The sequence below is a fragment of the Lontra canadensis genome, unplaced genomic scaffold (genome assembly GCF_010015895.1).
Source record: "Lontra canadensis isolate GAN:19392208 unplaced genomic scaffold, GSC_riverotter_1.0 scaffold1, whole genome shotgun sequence".
Lineage (NCBI taxonomy): Eukaryota > Metazoa > Chordata > Mammalia > Carnivora > Mustelidae > Lontra > Lontra canadensis.
The window spans coordinates 68,364,946-68,379,472 of record NW_022630995.1 but is presented as its reverse complement, the minus strand read 5'-3'; the positions used below and the strand labels follow the sequence as shown (position 1 = coordinate 68,379,472).

General features: G+C 37.3%; 1 protein-coding gene across 4 annotated transcripts in view; it reads right to left on the bottom strand.

Annotated features, from left to right (window-relative positions):
* Positions 1-14,527, bottom strand: part of INPP4B (inositol polyphosphate-4-phosphatase type II B) — an 807,880-nt gene that overhangs the window by 500,018 nt on the left and 293,335 nt on the right. The window lies entirely within an intron of this gene.

Sequence of the window (14,527 nt, the reverse complement as noted above, 5' to 3'; positions counted from 1 at the left end):
TGGGGAGGTCATAAAACAGCTGGATGACATTTATTTTGCATACCTACATGGCAATTTAACAACAACAAAAAAGCATTTCTGACTGAAGCAGAACATGTTTCAAAGTATATTTGAATGAGGAATGTGACCAGACAGAAGGTTACTGTCTTTGAAGATTTATTTGTATTAGGTCAACCAGTCTGTCAATGAGGTCAATTATAACAGCTGATCAACTCAACAGAAGTCACGGTAGTTGAGCTCAAGTTGAGCTTGACCAGCCAGTTCAATCAAAATACTTGATCGATATTCTGGAAAAGGACACAATTTAAATTACTGCTGCCTCCCTCCCCTTGCCTCAATTTATTCTTTCTCACACTGTCTTGTTGATGTGAGAACAAAATCTTCATTACTCAATCCAGACCAGGGAGTCTCAAAGCTTCTTATTTGATTCTCCCTGTAAAGTTGCGTGGGAGGGCCTGGTGAGCAGGAGACTGGCCAGATTGAATAAAATCCCACACCATTCCCCAGCTCCAATACTCCAATTTTCCTTTTGAATCTGTTTTATATTTTGTGCTTCTATTAAAGGTCTTTGGTTATAGGGGTCTTTGGGGGTAGGGGGAACTGACTGGAAGAGATAGGCTTTGGATTTCTGATCAAATCATTAGTACATTTTAGATAACTTTTATAAATACTAATATAATATATAGAAGGAAAAAAAAATCACTAAGCTTTTAACGAAACGAGCGATTCCAGAAAGCATTCTTAATGAAAATAAAATGTCTGTTCTGGATACTGGATCCACTTCCATCCCCTTCCTATGTTCTGTTCCTTGTCGGAATTGTTAAACATGGTAGCAAGAGTCTGAACTTCTCAACTTCTCAACTTCCTTACTCTGATGTTCTGGATGCAGTTTGGTTTCTGCCAGGGAGATTTCTCATCCTGAGATCTGGAGAATGCAAGGGAGACAATGACACTTAGAAGTGCAGATGGGCTCCAGCAGATGTGGGTGTCAGTGGCAGCTGGACCCCATGTTTTTCACTTGTTTGGTGGATGGAGGAGGCTGTGACTTGGCAGCAATGCAGCTGAGGTAGCAGCAGTTGCTGATCTCTGGAGCCTGGAGTGCTGTAAAAGCTTTGATACCAAAAGTCCTGTGGTGGCTTCCTGACTTCTACTCCTCCAATTTGTTAAAGATTTTGGTAAACAATTAATCTTTATATTAAACAATTTTGCCTGAAGTACCTCGCACTGTGTCTGTTGAAGTACCTGGCATTGTTTTCTGTTCTGTTGCACTGAACCCTAACTGATACAATGCCACTATTTAGGAAAAATAATGTGTTCTCTGTAAGCATTTCTGATGATATTGCAATTTTGTTTACAGAGTGTAACCCTGATGCTGATACCTCTATTCTCTTGGTTTTCTCCTGTATCATCTCATTTTATCTTGTTCCAAACACAGATCTAAGTAAGCATTGCTTTAAATTCAAAAACTTCCTGCAATCATGGCCTCCCCTACTGTTTTCCTTCTTTGTCCTCCCTTGTTTTTATCAGGCTTCCTCATTCCTCTAATACACAAACATCTTCCTAGAATGTCAGTTTCCTCTCTTCTTTACCTTACGAAATCATTCACTGTCCCGGCCTCTACCCTCAACTTGAAAAAGCAATTTCGTTCTAATAATCTATATGAAAGAAAAGGAAATCTTTAGAACTTTGAAGGTTTTCTTGTTCTGTTTTTGTTTTGTTTTGCTTTTCAATATGTGCCCAACATTTTACTCTTTTCCTCAAATACCTTGTCCAAATTTTTCTTCTAAGTAAATATAACTCTCTTCTTAGGCAGAATTCTGTCAAAAACAGCAACAAAAAAACCTCTTCTTCATTAGAGCATAAATGAAGAGCTGTCCAAGAATTGTTCTCTTTCATAACATAGTGTTGTTGATGGGAAGTAGTACCCAGACTGCAGTGGCATTTTCTAGTCCCCTCATAACAAGTTTTCACCAAGGGGTGTAAGACAAAGTGATCTGTGATCTAAGAAGCTTATGATCTAGTATGCCTTCCCCACATCACCTACCCTTCTAAAATGACCCTGAAGATAAATGGAAGTGGATCCAGCCCATCTGCACTTCTAAGTGTCATTGTCTCCCTTGCATTGTCCAGATCTCAGGATGAAAAATCTCCTTGGCAGAAACCAAACTGCATCCAGAACATCAGAGTAAGGAAGTTGAGAAGTTCAGACTCTTGCTACCATGTTTAGCAATTCTGACAAGGAACAGAACATAGGAAGGGGATGGAAGTGGATCCAGTATCCAGAACAGACATTTTATTTTCATAAAGAATGCTTTCTTTCTGAAGATAAATTCACCTTCGAGGTTGAAGGTGACCATACCCCAGAACGACTATGTGGAGGAGAGTTCTCATCATCCGTGCCTGCTTACTGCATTAGGCAATGAAATAAGCCAATAATAAGCTTTTACTGTGTTCAGACATGATGATTCGGGGGGTCATTTGCTCATAAGTATCCGGGGGGTCATTTGCTAAGGCAATTAGCCTTATCATAACTAATTCAAGAACAACTTTTAATTTCAGTACCTAATGAACATGAGTATGTGCTTCTAGTCTTTACTAAGTAGCCTAATTGAAATAATGGTACTAAAATTGTTGACAGAGTTTATTGAATAAGTAGATGTGCTGAGAAAAATGCTATCCTTTATCAAAATAAGTCTATTTTCTTAAATAACATTAAAAATATTTTTTATTACCAGATGCCTCGGGTTTTGAAATAATAGTATGTTTTGTGAATCTACAATAAAGAAAAAGATCTTGATATTCTTACTTCTCAGAGCAATGAATAGTATGTTTTGACTTAGAATACTGTTTAGGAAATAATGAGATTTTAGCACTAGGGTTTTCTTGTTAATGGAGTTAAAAGAGAGACTAATACCATGAATTGTGCAGATCTCCATAACTGGGGAAGGACACTTCTTTAAAAGTAAGGAGCATTAAAAAAAAAGAAGAAGAAGAACAAGAACAAGAAGTAATGAGCATAAGCATTAAAGAGCAAAGTGTAGAGCAGGTTTTCTCATCAGTGGATTATTGATATTTTAGGCTGGGTAGTCTTTGGTTGTGGGAAGTGTTCTACATATTAAAGTATGCATAGCCCCAGAAATGGCCTCTATCCAGATGCCAGGGACACCCCCATACAAATTGTAACAATTCAAAACCTCCTCAGATTTTGTTAACTCTCTATGGAGAAAGAAAGCAGAATCACCCTCAGGTGAAAAACCACTGTTACAGAGGATGTTTAGCATAATTTTTAAACAAACAACAAAAAAGTTTGCATTTTTCTTACTTTGTTATCTCTCTTGATAACAGTTCCTTTTTTTAAGATTTTAATTATTTGAGAGAGAGATAGTGCGAGAGAGAGAGAGAGAGAGAGAGCACGGGCAGTGGGGGAGAGCAAGAAGCAGGCTCCATGATGAACAGGGAGCCCGATGTGGGGCTCAATTCCAGGAGACTGGGGTCATGACCTGAGCTGAAGGCAGATGCTTAACTGATTGAGCCATCCAGATACACCAACAGTTCTTGATAATATAGTTTATTCTTAAGTTCAGTAAACATTTTAAAAAGTCAATATTGATATCTTTGTTGGAAAGATGATAAAATGTGAGCTGAATTTTAATAGTTAGATTGAGCTGAAATGTCTCAGTCACCCATACTTGATTCTATCTAGAACTAGCATTATGCAACACCTGGCTGAGCCCTGTTTAAAATTTTAATCAGTGATTTGGATAAAAGCATAAATTGTACCTTCTTTACATTTATAGGTAATGCCAAGTTACATGAAACAGAAAATGTATCAGTTGACCGAGTCATATTTTCCCCAAAGATTTTAAAGAGACCATGGTGGGCGACCTAGTGATTAATATTCTGGTCTGTGATTTAGTTCTAATATTCAATAGCATATGTATGAGTAGGGAAGCAATTTACACAGAAAAATGTATAGATGCTAATTCTCTGAATTTTTAATAAGCCAATATTTGAGGCAGCTGCTGACATTAATGCAGTATTGGGCTATATTAGTAAATATGTACTCTCTAAATCGTGGGCTAATAGTCCCATTAGATTATCCCCAACTCTACCTGAGTATTTGATTTATTTCAGGGGGGCAGGTTTTAGAGGAGTTCAGAAAATTTAGAGTTTGTGATCAAGGAGAATGATTAAGAGTGAGAGGGCTACAGAGGTTATAATATATTTAATAGGTTGGTTTAGAAACTTATCTTGTCTCAGGGAGGAGTTGCCATGACAAAACCAAAAGGAAAGCCATACAATGTTTTAATTTATGTTTTTTCTTTAAATTAATTATCTAAAGATAAAAAGAAAAAAGAGTTAAGAAAATAAGCAAGAGAAGGTATTGGGGGGAAAAAAAAGTCCTTGACCCTGTCCACTCTTTTGCTCCAGATATGTTGGGGAAACCAAAAGTAGAGGAGATCTGTGCCCAGCAACTTATCTGGAGTCCTTGGGGACAACAAGCACCTGGGGACATCCACACCACATTGGCACATGCATTATCATTATGTGGAGGAAATCCTGAGGAATATCAGGAATGTGATTGTCCACGGTCGTCTCAACCCAAAAGCTTCCTGCAGCAGAGAATGCTGTGGAAGAAAAGCTAAATATTTCTGTGCACCATGAATTATGTAGATCTTAGGAGGGCGGAAAGGAATGAAAGAGGGGCGGGAGGGAGATAGAGAGACAGAGAGAATGCTAATAAATCTAAAAGAGCAAAAACCCCTTTGAGGTACCCACTACAAGATCACACCATCTTTTGTCCTGAATATCTTAGGGATAGATGGAAGTGAAGACCCTGAAAAATGAAAATCAGACCAAAAAAAACACTAGATTCCTTTCATTGGATCATGACAACTGATACTGCAACAGAAAATGACATTGACTATATGGTCCTTACTTGGCAGAAAAATAATCAGGAGATAAGGTAATAAAGATTATGACCTAGGGCCAGATGATTTTGTACATAGGTCAAAGGCCAAATGAGAAACAAGTTCTCATGTTGCCCACTTTTATTCCAGAAAAGGACAGAAGCCCCCCAGGACTTAAGTGTCACCTAGAGTGGAGAATAAGGGGTGATTCTGAATTTATGGGGAACTAACAATGATAATGTTTGCTGCCATAAGGCAGAACTGGGGTTTGAAATACCCAGGTATATAAAGTCACATTTTTGTACCCCTAAATTTTGTGACCTGTCAAAGTTAGACCCTCCCCTTGAAAGAAACGAGAGCTCTACCCTTGATTTTCAGCTGATGCTTTGCACTTATATCCATTCAGTAGCTGAGAGCAGATTCTGGGTAAACCTGGGCGTACTCAGTTGATTTCAACCTTTTCTACAATATACCCAGGCATATTCTTAAATATTAAAGTAACTTATAACCTAGCATATATGCCAGGCAACCAGTAGAAATTATTATCATTAATAGGGTTGTAAACATTTTTATCACATTCCTTTCAGCATTTCAGCTTTGGGTTCCTTATTCTGTTCCCTCTTAACTCCAAATAACTTTGTTTAGGAAGATAGAACTTTTTCACAGAGTTCCTCTGTCTATTAGTATTACCAGACAGACTCTAGTTATCATTTTAACATATAAGGGATGGAATAAAAAGAATTTCACAACCATTTTATTGGTTCAGGACCAGAAAACAAAACAAAATGAAACACACTACAAGATCATGCCATCTTTTGTCCTGACCTTATTCTTTGAAAATTCAATAGGCTTGGCTCAACAAATGAAAGGAATCTCATCAGTTTTTTTGGGCTGGTTTTCATTTTTCAGGGTCTCCATTTCCATCTCTTCCTAAGATATTCAGGACAAAAGATGGCATGATCTTGTAGTGTGTTTCATTTTGTTTTGTGTTCTGGTCCTGAACCAATAAAATGGTTGTGAAATTCTCAGTAGCTAGAGTATCACAGATATGGAAATTCTGGTTTTGTTTGTTTCTTCATTTGTTTGTTTTAAGTATAGTTTACAAATATGTTACATTAGTTTCAGGTGTACAACATAGGGATTCAACAACTCTACACTTTATGTTATGCTCCCCACAAGTGTAGTTGTCATCTCTCACCATACAATGCTATTACAGTATCTTTGACTATGTCCCCTATGCTGGGCCTTTTACTCCCATGACTTACTCATTCCGTAACTGGATTTTGAACTAGACTAGAGAAACCCAGTAATCGTGATTCTTGACTTTCTATTTTCCCAGACTAGAACTTCTGTTCTTTTGTGTGTATTTCCCTAATTGTCCTAGAGTTCCACAGCAACCTCGGCATAGAAATACCCCTCTTCGGGATGCCTGGGTGGCTCAGTTGGTTAAGCCACTGCCTTTGGCTCAGGTCATGATCCCAGAGTCCTGGGATCGAGTCCCGCATCGGGCTCCATTCAGGCATCATTCAGCAAGGAGCCTGCTTCTCTCTCCGCCTCTGCCTGCCTGCCACTCTGCCCGCTTGTGCACGCTCTCTCTCTCTGACAAATAAATAGATAAATAAAACCTTAAAAAAAAAAAAAGAAATACCCCTCTTCAAAACTAGTTAATTAATTAGTTAATTAAAAAAAAAAAAAGAAACACCTCTCTGCCACTTGGGTGAAGGCTACAGGAAGTTTTGCTTTATAATAAAAGTAATATGTGTTGAATACCTTTGTTTTTCTAGGAGTGATGCTTTATGTACATTATCTTATTTAATCTGAGTGTGTGTGTGTGTGTATATAAACAATGCATGTGAATATATCTATATATATTTTTTGAAGGAGAGAGTTGAGGTTAAATAATTTGACAAAGATCAATAACACAACTAATAATAAAGAAGTTCAGTTCAGTAGCCAGGTATTTTGGCCATAAAGAAAATATTTTTCCACAATCCTTTTTCAACTTCTTCCTCTCTTTTATTTTCCCACAATCCTTTTCAACTTCTTCTTCTCTTTTATTTAAATTAAGAAGGATGATTTACCACTAGCTTGGACAGTAAAACAGGGTGGGGGTCATAGGGTTTGAGATATTAATAGTCCACAACCTATGGAGCTCCTGGTAGAGATTTCCTAAATAAAGCCAGCATCTCTTTAGGCCAAGAGCAATAACAATACCTAATTTAGTAATGAACACTTAGGTTAACATAATATATAATATTTATAGAGCATTTGGTACATGCTGAGTATGGTAATAAATAGCTAACTTGAATTAATTAACTCATGTAATCCTCAGAACTGCAAAACAATGATACAGATGCCAATATTACTGCCATTCTACAAGTAAGGAAACCAAAGCAGAAAGGAATCACCTCATAGCTGTAAATCAGATTTAAACCCAAGAAGCTGATGAGAAAGAGAAAAGAAACATCTCTGCAAAGGAGGATATTAGGTAGTCCAAAGGTCTATGTGGGTTCTGGTTGGTTAACACTCCTGGGTAAATACACCAACGTACTCTGAATGGAATACAGGTTTTTAGGCAGGAGCCCAGATAAGACAGGGGCCAGGACAATGGGTTTGACCCAAGGCATACACCACTTGAGACTAGCACAGCAGGCCTAATTCAGGATCAAAGAACTATTAAGCATGCTTTTCTATTAATTTTATTTGTGCCAGTTATCAATGTATTGCCTCACAGCTCCAAATGTACCCTTCAATAACTGCTCTGAGAAAATGGAGGTGAGCTTTTTAATAATATATACATTTTTCTATTGTCAGTAGGGAAGATGTTAAGCTTTGTGAGTAGAGGGCACTACAGAGACTGCAGAAGAAAGGGTTTTCCCTCCTGGTTCTTGTGTGCTTGCTCATTGCTCAGCTGACTCCTGAAGCATGAAGGTTACTCACCTACCCAACTTCTACAACAGGCATGGCTTCGTATGCACCATGTTCCTGCAAGACATGTAATGTCCCTAGCCTTCAGCTTTTGCAGTGTATGTGGCTTCTCCAGTGTCCAATTCTTCAGCACAAGTTATTTCTCCAGTACTCAGGAACTGCATAAATGGCTGCTTTTCCAGGGTCCAGATCCTGAAGTTCTGATTGCCAACACCACTCATCACTAGTAGCTTTCCCTGACATACCTCTCAGGTGGTTTTGGAGCAAAGTGCTCTGGGGATACACCTTCCTGTAAACAGAGGGTCAGTTTCCCATAATTTCCGGAGGACATATTTCCAGCAAGTTCTGCTAGTGAGGCACCAGAACTTCTCTGCCATCCTATGCCATGGCTTTGCCTACTCCAACAAGATTTGGATGTCAGGATTGGAGGCAGGAAGGAGGAAATAGTCCTTAAGCACTCAATGTCAGCCCCAGAGGAAATAATTGTATCTTTTATAACTACTTATTATTAGTTATTCTAATCCTCTCTTAAAGTTGTTAATTCTTTATGTTAAACTTCCTCTTTCCAAATTGAAATGTGGTTTCTATCTCCTGATTAGACCCTGACTGAAAGAGTAATCAAAAACTTTTCCCCTAGTATAGGATAACATGGCATTCCTTATTGGAAGTGAATAAATCATCTCATTTTACAAATATGAAAACTATCTAACAAGAAAAACTAGCAGATGCTTTGAATCTCATCTCTGATACAAAATTTAAATTTCTGGTAACCTGTCAATAATCTTTCTTGTCTTTATTTGATTAATACACATGAAACAACTGCTTAAGATGGCCTATGAAACTTAATTCAGGACTATGGATTGAATAGTAAAGAGTTAAATTTTATAAAATATTTTTCTCTTCTTGGGTTATGAATTAATCTTAGCTTCCAGGGCCACAGCAATTTGATACTTGTTTCTTTTAAATAACCAGTTTCATAGGAAGTTCATTTCCCTCTCAAATTAGGAATACTGCAAACCAATAAAGTCATTTTACCAAATCAATATAATGAGATTTTTTTTCTAATACACATATCTCAGTAAGACTAAATAAGATGTTACATATACCAATAAAAACTCCCTGAATAAATTCATCTTTTCTAAAGTGCAAACACCATAAATCTTCCTTGTTCAAAATGAGCATCAATTGGTTTGATCATGTAATAAAAAAAATAAAGTAGCAGATATTCAGTGAAAGAAAAATGCTCAAAACAGTATCTTTCTCATTATTATGGGTGAAAAAGCCATTTGGAAATATCATACTTCTTCGGTCTAAAAATTACATTAATGAGAATTTGGAAGCCCATTTCTCAAGTACTCATACACGTGCACAATTTAAAGTGCATTTTGTTCACAATTACATATTAAAATATAATATTCTAACATTTAAATGTTTTAATCCCAACAGAAAACATTACATTACTGTTGTTCACATTTTCAATCCTTCTATTTCAACCACTACATAAATGCTGTTTCCAATTAAGTTTAGTAGAGCACTTTGTTCTACGGTTTAACTCTGCTGTTACTGTATCACTTCTTAGTTAACTGCAATTTTGGTAAATATGAGTGCTTCTATTTTCAAGCAAATGAATTTTATGCAAACTCATTTCCACTGTCATATGATTGATTATCCTTTAGCATTATAATCTATTATATTTGTGGGTGATAGGCAGAAAATGAAATGGAACTTTTCTTTCTGATAGAGCTAAATCCATTAGTGCAACTTCAAACTGTGTAGCTAAAAGGTCATTTTACTTCATCATAGTGTAAATGTTCTTTTTTTTCTTAATCTTAGAATTCAATTATAGAGTCCACATTAAAAAAAAATTCCAATGATACTCAGTAATATTTGTTTCACTTCATTGCAGGACATTTTTTTCATCTTAAAATCTGCAACTCTTTCCCAAAGTTTAAATTGCAATGATTTTCATGTGGCCTTGGTTATTTTTAACTTTGAATGTTGACAGATTATATGTTATATACAATTACTGAAATATTTCTGGAATATTTTAAAACTGTATGTAAAAGACCTACCTGGCCCATAAAAAATGGATTTTAAATATGATACTGCAAATGAAATGCCAAGAAGTTAAAGATAATAGGCACTGAAGGAAGTGTGAAAGTGTCCCCCCAGAGGAACCCAAGGAAAAGGCCGAGAAGACTGCCTCACAGTTATTGTAGTCCCTAGTTTGTGTGAAAGTCTAAAACAAGGAAAGACTGGATTGCTGTGAAGAAAATCCTGTGTAGAAGTTTTCTCTGCAGAAAATTGTACCCTGTAACTAAAACCTAGGGAGGGGCTTTGCAAGGGGCCTACGTAGAGGATGTAAAGTGTGACTACCCCAGGCGTGCATATGTGGGTGGGTGGGTGTGCGTGGGAGCACAGAGAACTAATATCTGACTTCTTCCTATGAAATCTACAAGAGGAGAAATGGGATGACTAAGTGCTCTGGCAGTGTAACTCCAGGGTTACTAATGTTTTGGCATCAACCTGGCTTTCAAAGTTCATCAGAACAAATTTGTAGTGTTTTCTGTGGTTTCTATATGGGAACACATGGAGTTCAAGCAGTCCTAGGGGTGTTATGACTTCTTGAGGGAGAGAAATGGAGGAGGAAAGAGGATGGAAAGTGACCACATGGTGGGGCCCACCGCAAAACCACAGGCAGAGTGGGTTGCTGCCACTGGATAGATGGAATCCTTTTCTCAAGTCTTGGCAAAAGTTGCCATCAGAAGGGATCTTCCAAAGAACTTATGGAAGCATCCTTGGAAGAAAAAATCCTGGTAGGATAGGAAAGAACAAAACAGATTGTGATGTTATCACTCAAGAAAGAACTATCTTCATGCCCTTACATTGCTCTCATCCACCTTATTTTTACTCTGATAAGATTGAAGGCAATAGCCCCAGAGGGGAAGGAAGGAGAGAGGAGCCAGTGTGGAGAAGATGGATCAGACTTGACTCCCACAAACAAGTGGCCCACTAAAACTGTGCCTCAGCTGGAGAAGGGAACCAAATGAAGACTGAATGTTGACTAATACATTGGACTAGACAGCCTATTTTCTGAATCAAGACTGTATTTTGTATATAAAGTGACCTTAGGACTTCCTATTACCCAATAGTAATGAACTATTTGGAGTTTTCCCTCCAGTAATAGAGCAAAAACTTCTACTGAATATATTTTACAGAGACACTGGAAAACAAAATCAAATGGATTTTATGGTTACATTCTGGGAGTTGTACTTTTTCAGTTACATATTATTTCTATAAATCTACATTTTGCCTCTCAGGGACCCTGATTATAGATGTGTATAAAACAAAACAAAACAAAACAAAACCAGAGTCACCGGTAGGTGATATCAGAATGCAATGCATCAGGGAAACAGCACCTGTATTAATTCAGGACATGATAAGGTAAATATGCAGCACACTTAATACCTAGTGATCACAATAGCAATGATAATGATAATGATAATACCTCATATGCCCTAAGCACTTAACTTTGAGTGAGACACTATCTTGAGTACTTTATGGTGGGAACTTGTGAAATGATCTCATCAACCCTAGGAGGTAGGTAATGCTTTTACCCCACTGTAGAAAAAAGGTAACTATGGCACAAAAAAGGTAACTGAGCAACTCAAACAAGGTCATTGAGTAAGTATTAAATGACAGAGACCTGAAACTCTTAACCAGTCTTCACGGGAACTGAAGAGAAACAGAAGCAAAGAAGACACGAGGAGTCCGCTGTAGAACCCCTGCTCTGACGAAAAGGCAAGCTCACCTGTGGACAACTACTTATCCATTCTTTAGTTCCCAGAAAGCCTCCTCAATTACATTCATTTTCACACAATATTTTAGCTTGTCTGTGCAAAGAACAAGAGATATTAGATCTAATACGGATACACAAAATAGTCTGTAGTTCAAATAATTTGGGAGGTCAACTTCAGGAAAAATGACAGAGACTTTCATCTTTCAGAATCAATTTGTTTCACTTTATCTAGAAATGTTTATTTGGTAGAATAAAATACCAACAATGGAGTCCTTCTGACCTGAGTATTATGTACCAAATGGAGAAACTGAGGAGCCTGAGGTAACACAGTGATAGGCATCAGACAATATGTCACTTATGAGTGAGGGAATAATAATGTCACACTGCCCCAGAGATGTCCAAAAAGTCAAACTGTCTAGTGAAAATGGAAGTGCATAAAAGCTCTTTGGTAATATATTTGTAAGCTATTATTGTTAACTAGAAATATGGGAATCCTCAAACAATGTTTTAAAGTTGTTTATATCCTTAGTCAGTTTGGAAAAAAAAAAAAAGCCACACTATTCAACAGTAATGCAACTTGGACAAAACACACCCTTGAGTACACAGAAGAAACAGTCCAAAGGGATGTTGAATTCTCAATACTTTAATTGTCGATCTCAAAAAAGTTATGCAGACTTTGTGAATAATATTAACATACTACAGAAAAATATGAAGAGTATAGAATGCAGGGGTGCCTGGGTGGTTCAGTGGGTTAAGCCTCTGCCTTTGGCTCAGTCATGATCCCAGGGTCCTGGGATCCAGCCCCGCATTGGGCTCTCTGCTAGCAGAGAGCCTGCTTCCTCTTCTCTCTCTCTCTGCCTGCCTCTCTGCCTACTTGTGATCTCTGCCTGTCAAATAAATAAATAAAATCTTAAAAAAAAAGAATATAGAATGCAGCTATAATCCTTGCCATGCAGACACAAATCCTATTAATATTTTGCACTCCTTTTCAAAGTTAAGAGCCTATTATAAATTCCTTCATCTAGATTATTTTGTTTAACTTACTATTTTGAGCATTTTTTTCCCAAGATTCTTCAAAATAATACTTTTGGCTCTGTGTATGTTGTATAACAATACGTATGTTCTTTATTCTCCTCTTCCTGATTCCATTGCTTTTTTGAACTTTTTATACTTTTATAACCAAGATGATCAGTACAGTACGTAAGTTCCAAAAGCGAAGCAGTTATTTCCTGCAAATTCAGAGAGTTTACCCTGAAATCAATAATTTTTGTGTGAATAGTTATTTCTTTCTAGAAGGGGCTCAGAAATCTTTGAGAATGCCAGCCAGACCATTTTTAATAATAAACTTCTGACAAAATAGTGACAATACTTTAAGCCTCCCTCCAAGTTCTGGGGATTCCTCAAATATATTGAAGGACCCTTCAGCTTCTGAACCCCCAAGTCCTTGCAGGATTGCCTGAGTAAAATTTAAACATTAACTACTTATGAGTGGCTCCAACACTCTGCACTAATTTTCTGCAACCCAATTAGCAACACGTGGCAAAAGGAAAGTGACCTTCATCTTGTGAATTGCTAGCAAATCAGAGAGTGAAAGAGCCAAATGGGCCAACAGAGGTCATCGAGTTTATACCCCATTTTATATCTCAGGAAAACTAAAGACCATGAAGGTTAAGTGACTTGGCTGAAGTGACACAGTGTGCTGAGCGAAGCTGCTCTGGCAGAAGAAGACTGCTTTTACCCTTCCTGAAAGGAAAATGACATCTCTAGTCATTTACATTGCAGTAATGATTTCTCACTCTCTACTATATCATGTTTCCTTATGTGTGGAGAACAAATCTGGGGACCAATTAAGAATGTGATGTATTATATTTGTTCTCTTCTTGAAAATAAACGATTATGGGGAGAAATCATTGGTTTTGAAATATTCAGGTAACAACAGCTCAACTTCATGAATGTATCACCACTGTTTTATCTGAGAGCCTAAATACTTAAAGATTGAGAAAAAGGCTGAAATCCCTCAATGTTCTTTTTTCTTAAAACTTTTTCTTAAAGATTTTATTTATTTATTTGACACAGAGAGAGAGATCACAAGTAGGCAGAGAGACAGGCAGAGAGAGAAGGGGAATGAAGGTTCCCCACCAAGCAGAGAGCCCGATGCAGGGTTTGATCCCAAGACCCTAAGATCATGGCCCAAGCCGTAGGCAGAGGCCCAACCCACTGAGCCAACCACGTGCCCAATCCTTCAATGTTCTTGAAGAGAAACAGGGTAAAGATTGTTATTAACATGAGTTACATTTGATGGTGGAAAACAGGCTCAGACTCAATATTACCGTGATGGTGGTAATGTTGGAGAGAAGCTTGCAAGGACAGCTTTGGAAAGTAAACACATCTCTCAAGCTGTCCAATGGCTGTGAAGCTATATCCTTGGAATGCTGAAGTGATGGAAGAACCAAGTCACCAAGTACCAATCCCTAAGGAATAATATTTCCAGCATGGGTGAACACAGAGAGTCATGAATTTGATGGCAAATGAGTGGAAATTGTAAGTAGTAATCTGAGCATTTTAAGCTTTTCTGTCAGCAATGGAATAATAGCCAAAACATTTCAAAGAACACAAATATTCAAACAAAACCAAAAAAGTCATCAAAGGAAAAGTCTACTTCTTGAAATGTAAGTGATAAGATCAATATATAAATTAGCAGAAGAGGCTAACTCAGATGGTCCTGTTTTAGAGAGGAAAACCAATATGATACGTAGTTAACATATTAAAACTTAAAATACATATTAATGAGGGAACAAACCTAATATCTGCCATAACAACCTCGCTGAATTTTTTAATTTGTAAACCCTTTCTGGTATTGTAAACACTTCAGTATGAAGTAGTTATTTTG